The following is an 8,222-nucleotide window of genomic DNA, read 5'->3' on the forward strand; positions in this document are numbered from 1 at the left end:
GAAGAACATTTCTGGTTCTGGGCGATGCCATCAGCCCAATTTTTCTGCCCCTGTTTAACAGGGGCGTTAAATTACAATTTTTGATGCAATGCTTTGCAGCAGGGCTAATTCCTGCACTACAACTAGAGTATATGGGAGAGGTTGCAGTGCCGTGGCACCAGCACCTGTGCCTAAGGCCCAATTTTTCTGCCCCTGTTTAACAGGGCCGTTTAATTACAATTTTTGATGCAATGCTTTGCAGCAGGGCTAATTCCTGCACTAAAACTAGAGTATATGGGAGAGGTTGCAGTGTCGTGGCACCAGCACCAGTGCCTAAGGCCCAATTTTTCTGCCCCTGTTTAACGGGGACATGTAATTACAATTCTTGATATAATATTTCACAGGAGGGCCCATTCCTGTGCCCACCCAGAGTAACTGTGAGGACTTATAGTGTTGTGGCACCAGCACCACAACCACCAAAGGTCAATTTTTCTACCACTGTTCAACAATGGCATGTAATTACAATTCTTGATATAATCGTTCACAGCAGGGCGCTCCAGCGCCCACCAAGAGTCACTTTGAGGGCTTACAATGTTGTGGCAAAACCAACACCTTGTTCTGCCATTTCTGCAGAGCATATAGGGCAGGCCCCTACTTTCAAACATCCAACTTACAAACATCCCCCACTTGCAAACGGAAGGAGACAACAGCAAGTGAGATGAAAAAAGATGGACGACAAAACAAATTATACAGGGGTGATAACCCTTCCCTGTTTTCCAAAAAGCTTAAAAATAGTTTTTTGGACTGGAGCTACACTTTAAAAATGAACCAGTTGAAAATTACAAACAGATTCAACTTAACACAACAAATCTACACAGTCCCTATCTTGTTTGCACCGCCTGTATACTGCTGTTCTGAGTATATAGGGCCTGGGGGCAACACGCATTTCCTTTTTTTAATATGGGTACGGGGGTTCCCCTTAATATGCGTACAAGACCCAAAGGGGCTGGTAATGGGCAGGGAGGGCTACCCATGCCATTTTTCTCAATGATTTTCAACCATATTGCAGGAACCAGATAGAACATTAAAACCGCAAGCAGTTTTAAATAATGTTATTTCCATTAAATGTCATTTTGTGCAGGGACTGTTCTAAACACGGGAAACACGTGGCACTTCACAGGCATACTACAGACACCCCCCCAGGCATGATATTTAAAGGAATATTTCACTTTTTGTTTTCACTTTAATCGTCATTAAAATCAGTGCTCCCGCCAAAACGGCCATTTTTAAAAACATTTTAGGCATTGACCCATGTCCCCTGGGGCAGGAGCCAGGTCCCCAAACCCTTTTTAGGACAGCATTTTGCATATTAGCCGTTAAAATTAGCACTTTTAATTTCGAACGTTCGAGTCCCATAGACTTCAATGGGGTTCTAAAGTTCGTACGAATTTGGGGTCCGTTCGAAAGTTCTGGTGCGAACCGAACCGGGGGTGTTCGGCTCATCCCTAGTCAGTAAGCATTTGTTTCTCATTGTGGACTATATCTTGGTATAGTACGCTTTGATTTGCCTTGCTTATTGTCTGCTTGCTTCTGCTTTTCAGATCGTTCTTTCAGGCATTGCTGTTTATCAGTGCTTTCTGTTGTCCGTTCTGACCAGTCAACCGTTTTAAACCATGTTACGTGTACGTACTCGTCGTAGAGTTTGTGCTGTGCAGGGGCTTCATGTTGGGGTTGTTACTTTGACACAAGCCCGGTCCATGAACAGGGAGGGGAGGCGGTGGTGGACCAAGAATTGGTTGCGCCAGCGTGACCAGTTCTCACACATGCCTTTGCTCCGTGAGATCCAGGAGAATAATCCTGATGATTTCAGGAATTATCTCCGAATGACATACCCCGTTTTTCACCGTCTGCTGGCTTTGCTGTCCCCTTATATCACCAGGCAGGATACCTGCATGCGGCAAGCCATCACTCCGGAAGCAGAGGCTCATTGCCACGTTGCGCTTCTTGGTAACAGGGAGAAGCCTTCAGGACCTCAAGTTCTCCACAGGCATCTCCACCCAGACTCTGGGGATCATTATTCCAGAGACCTGTTCTGCCATCATTCAGGTCCTGCAGAAGGACTAAATGAAGGTAAGTTTTATCCTTTAACATCACATTCTATTTATTTAATGATTGCTAATGTATTGCATTTCTTTCCTCCTTCCCTAATTACCATGATTGCAATATGCTCTAATTCATATGCTCTGCCCCTTCGTCCTCATGCATATTTGCCTCACTAACTTCCCCACCATGCTCTTCTTGGCCCATAAAACTATAATCTAGTCACTTAGCAATGTCTTTTGTCAGCTCCATAGTATTGCTTTCCCCTAAACACCCCCTAAAATGTCTACCAATGTTATGTGTGTGCTTCAATTCATGCAGAGTGACATTTTTTTTTTTGGTTATGCCAAACTCCTTAGGGACCCCCCTCCCCCCAACTGCTAGGTCAGCTGATAGCAATCCTCTATCTGCTGACTTTAACAAACCCAATACACACTCTACCTACCTGTTTGATGGTCACATTTATGGACGAGTTCACCAAAGCATGTAGTGCAAGGGCCTGCCTCAATACTTTCAAATGCTATCATTTTTTTCCCCCCTATTATTATGTTTATAAGTAATAGCAGAATGTCAAAATGTGCTTCAATTTTTTCAAATTTTTGGTATTATGACACTTCTTACCTGTCCGGTGGGCTGCCAATAGTGTAAGGAGGGGCTTCCCAAAGTATCACACATTATTTAGGCATTCAGCTCTCAATCAAGTGGAGAGGGTTACCTGTCCAAAACACCCCCCTCCTCATTTTTTGCAAGGGCCCATCAGATGGGGGGGATGGGGGGTGATGACTCTGATAAGGGGACCTTATACTTTAGGCTTTAAATACTAATTTCCCAAAATGTTATACTGATCTTGGCCAAAAATGTTGGTGTCTAATCTGCTTGCAATGTTGATGTGCAAAATTACAATTTTTTTGTCTTGTTTCACTCCACAGTGACATTGTGGCATTCCTTCAATGCCACAGAAATGGCAGACTGTGGCCTCCCACTTTGCCAGTTGTTGGGACTTTCCCAATTGTGGAAGTGCAATCGATGGGAAACACGGCCGCATCTTCCCACCCCCCAACTCGGGGTCGTACTATTATAATTACAAGGGGTTTAATAGTATTGTGATGTTGGCGGTGGTGTCAGCGACCTATGACTTCTTGTATGTGGACATGGGGCAAAATTGCCGGATGTCGGATGGTGGAGTGTTCGCACGGGCGGAATTCTACTGGCATCTCCAGAGTGGCAGTCTGAGCTTGCCACCCCCAGAGGAGAATCAGGAAGGACTCCCATTCGTCTTCGTCGCGGATGAGGCGTTTGCCCTGGCAAACCATCTGATGCGGCCTTTCCCGATGAGGACCCTCACCCCGGACCAGAGGATCTCTAATTTCCGGCTGGCCAGAGCCAGAAGAGTGGTGGAGAACACTTTTGCAATACTGGCCAGCCGGTTCCGCCTTTTTTTAACGCCTATCCACATGGCAGAATATAAAATAAATCACATAGTGCTTGCCTGCTGTGTTCCTCACAATTTCTTGAAAAGACATTCAGCTAACTATGTGGTCTCAGTTGGCCAAGATGCAGACTTGCTTGAAAATGAGAACCTCACGTCCCTTGAAGCTGCTCGTCCTGGCTTGCCCCCCAAAGCGCCCGTGAGGTCCGAAACCCAATATATGGAGTACTTTGTGGGTAGGGGGGCCATTGATATGCCAGACAATGTCTGAGAGGCATTTTTTTATAAATTTTTATTTGAAACGAAAATAATCTTTGTTTTCGTTTACTGCTTGGCTTGGTTTTAGGTGTCTCCTAGGTAAATTTTGGATTTTTGTTGTTGTGCCTTTTTCTACAACAGTGCAAACCCAAGTTCTGAACGAGATGAGGGGACAGTCTCTTCTTCAGATAATCTTATTATGTTGTGGGTCTGCTACACACACACCTTGTTTCTCCAGCGCTGCCTCCCTCTTTATTTGTTATTGACACCTAAATAACGTTTTTTTTTGTTTGAAGAAATACTTGCGTATGTGTTTTACTTCAAAAAGGACAGTTTATTTGTGAGCAGGCAGGTACATTTCAAAAATACAAAGTGAAATGAATAACAAGGGGCACCAACACTAAACAACCTCCTGTAGATTAAAAAAGAAAAAGAAAATACAAAAAAGATAATAATGGTGTTGTGGTAAGTTGACACACAAAACACACCCCCAAAAATGCAAAGATGAGCAAACTGACAAAAAAGGAGATGTTGATGAAAAAAACCAACCACAAAATTCCCCAAAAAAAACAAACAAACAAAAACAAAATGTGTAGATGTGACGATTTAAAATATTGTATTGCTGAAATGAGTTAAAAAGACTCAAGAAATACGTTCGGGAGAAATGTGTGTGACTATGAGTATCAAAAGAAGTTCATTCTTGCAGCATTGTAAAGAACAAGAGAATGTGCTTCATGAAAGAATTTTTAACATTACAGTGTGACGAATGTGCTATATCGATTACGAGCAGTAGTTTTACCTGAGCGAGCGCTTCCGTGTCCGAATTTGATTGTGAGCATGCGTGGCACCTTGTCCGTCGGAGCAGGCTACACATGATCGGAGTATGTCCGATCGGAGCATTTTGTCTGAAAATTTTTCCGGCAAGTTGGAAAAGTTGGTCCGTCGGATATTCCGATGGAAACAGTCCGATGCAGACCACACACAGTCGGAATATCCGACAAAACGGTCTGATAGGAAACATTCCGTCGGAATCTCCGACCGTGTGTACAAGGGCTAACATTGATTGTGTGCAAACTATTAGAGGAGATAATAAGGGACTACTGTATATCCATGAATTTGCTTTTGAAAACATTATCATTTGTAGTAATCAGCATGCAATTCCAAGCTTCAGCAAACAAAGCTAGCAGTATATTGGCATGCATTAAAAAGGAAATCTACCCAAGAGACAGGACTATAATTCTACCACTACAAAACTCTAGTCCAGCCGCATCTTGAGTAGACCATCCCATTCTTTTTAGCAATCCTCAGGAAGGATATGCTGAAACTGGAGGGAGTCCAGAGAAGGGCAATAAAGCTAAAAGAGGGGCTGGAGCATCTCAATTACAAGGAACGACGTCAAGCACTAAACGTATTCAAAAAGCAAGGTTTGACCTGGCACAACCACCAAGACATGCCTCCATCCCTATTATACATATGAACATAAAAACAAAAAACAAAGGCCATGGGACTTTTTATTAGCCATGTTACTGAAAAAAAAATGCAGAGAGTACATAAAGTAGAACATTTATGTACTTTATATATTCTCTGCATTTTTTTTCAGTGACATGCCTCATATAAAGTCCCATGACCATTACTCTCTGTTTTTACATTAAACTTATTCACCTTTGAGAAGAGAAACTTAAGAGGAGATATGATAGCGATATACAATATGGTGATTCTAGCATAGGGAGAAAACTAGTTAGTCTCAGGGAGCCTAAAGTAGAAGTTCAACCTCAAACTAAAATCTGAAAATCTAGCCTGCTGGTTGAAAAAAAAAAAAAAACTAGCCATATATCGCCATCTGTACTATTTTTTTTTAAACCAACCAAAATCCTCTCGGCCTAACCTTTAGGATAAATTAAAAGCCTATGATCATCATACTAATTTTAAGCTTAATCTCCAAAATTTGGAAACTGTAAATATCAACATCCCTCAAAATAGACTACTCAAGATATAAATACATTTCCCATTTAATTGGGCCACCCATAGTATCAAATATCAATCCGGTATTCACCTTACCACTTCCATTAAGACTACTAACCCCCTCTTCTTTTAGTGGGATTTAGACTGGACCATCATCGGTGGGACTCAGCACTTTTTTAGTGGTTTGATCAGAATAGATGCCTTATAATTAGTATAATTCCTAGATTCCTGTATCTGCTTCGAATGTTAACCTCCTGCCATCCGTGCTATAGCCGAAAGACAGCCACAGTGCGGACCTAAATTTCCAGGAGGCCATCATATGACAGCCTCCCCTTTGCACATGCCCCGATCACGCTGTGATCACTGAGTCACTGAGACTTGGGTGATCACAGATCCGAGTAAGGGGACGGTCCTGATCCCTTACCACGTGATCAGCTGTCAGCTGATGTGATCAGCTGAACACATGATGTAAACAAAAGTTCGATAATAGTTTTTTTTCTCCTCACGCTAACAGCGTGAGGAGAAAAAATAGCCGATCGCCGACTTATCTCCAAGGGACTTCAGTCCCGAAGAGGAAGAGGCAATTATGCCTCATCTGTGCCCACCAGTACCTCCTGCCAGTGCCACCTGCCAGTGCCCAGACTGCCCACCAGTGCCACCTATCAATGCCAATGAGGTCCACCTATCACTGCCCACAAGTGCCACCTATCAATGCCCACCAGTAGTGCCAATCATTGCCACCTAGTGCTGCCTATCAGTGTAACTGATCAGTGCCCATTATTGCTACCCATCAGTGCCCATCACTGCCACCTATCGGTGCCCATCAGTGCCGCCTCATCAGCGTACATCAATGAAGGAGAAAAATTACCTGTTTGCAAAATGTTATAACAAAATATAAAAAACGCAGAGGTGATCAAATACCACCAAAAGAAAGCTCTATTTGTGGGGAAAAAAATGATAAAAATTTCATACAGTACAGAGTAGCATGACCACGCAATTGCCATTCAAAGTGCATCAGCGCTGAAAGCTGAAAATTGGTGCGGACAGGAGGGGGGTTAAAGTGTACAGTAAGCAAGTGGTTAAGGATCTTCATTTGATTTACATTTCCAAAATCAGTCTAGGTGGATTTCAGTCAATTTCTCTGGGCGCTAAAAAGCACGTAGACCTACCTTCTAAATCCAAGCCCTTGAGAGGCAGACCCCTCTGATATGACAAAGCTGTACATCTGTCATGGTGTAGGAATATTAATTACATTAAGCACATCAGGACTATAAATGGGCCAGTAGCCAACAGTTTTCATCTCGTAATTTATTCTGAGCATGTGTGGCACTTTGTGCGTCGGAATTGTCTACATGCGATCGGAATTTAAATGGATCTTGTTGTCGGAAAATTTTTGCTCCAGCTCTCAAACTTTGTGTGTCGGAAATTCCGATGGAAAAAGTCCAATGGAGCCCACACATGATTGGATTTTCCGATAACACAATCCAGTCGCACATTTTACGTCGGAAAGGCCGACCATGTGTACAGGGCATTAGAAGTGGGAATGGGACCTTGGTATCATTTTTATCCCTGAACAAAAAGAACATATTCCCAACCATGACACTACCTGCCTGGAGTGTGTATGTTCTCTCTGTGCCTGCGTGGGTTTCCTCCAGGTACTCTGGTTTCCTCCCACGCTCCAAAGACATGCAGGTAGGTTAATTGGCTTCTGTCCAAAATTGGTTGTAGTATATGAATGGGGACCTTGGATTGTGGGCTCCTTGAGGGTAGGGGCCGATGTGAGTGTGCAAGGGATAGGGACAATTGTAGACACTCACTCAGGTTGAACTGGATGGACTGGTGTCTTTATTCAACCTTACTAACTATGTAACTATGTAACTACGTAACTATATTCAGTAATTTGCACACAAAGACTCCAAATCCAGCAGAATGCAAAGAGGTTTTAAACAACTGTCCATCTGGTACAGGGTTCCATCACCTCTCCATAAATTCTGCCCTTATGGCTCCCCAATTTTCTGGGGTTGCCACCAATACCCCAGCACCCTCCTTTATGTTTTTCTGGGATGCCCGGTTCTTAAACCATTTGTTAGGCAATCATCCCAATAATTATTTAATAATAACTCACTGACATTAAATTGCATGACAATCCGGCAGCCCTTCTCCTTCACACTGAAAAAGAGATGCAGGAAATCTCTTGTCATCCAACTGAAAAAAGCTGCCCAGGCATGTATCCTACTACTGTGGAAACAACCAACATCCCGGTCAGTTTGCATGCATGTAAGCAGGGTTTAGTACCTCCTTCAGTGAAGTCCAATTCAATTGGTTGGAGTTAGTTGGTGGAGTACTGTACTCCTATATAATCTGATGTGGTTGGAGTCTTGGTCAGAAAGATTAATGGGAACAGGCTACCCCTGATACAGTATATGGTAAGTAAGTCTGTAGCTTGGGAGAGAGTACCCCTTGGAGTAGGCTGTAGAAACTCTGGAGAAGAATC

Source organism: Lithobates pipiens, unplaced genomic scaffold (assembly GCF_037356315.1).
Source record: "Lithobates pipiens isolate NorthernLeopardFrog02 unplaced genomic scaffold, aLitPip1_a1.2 Scaffold_13, whole genome shotgun sequence".
NCBI classification, from domain to species: domain Eukaryota; kingdom Metazoa; phylum Chordata; class Amphibia; order Anura; family Ranidae; genus Lithobates; species Lithobates pipiens.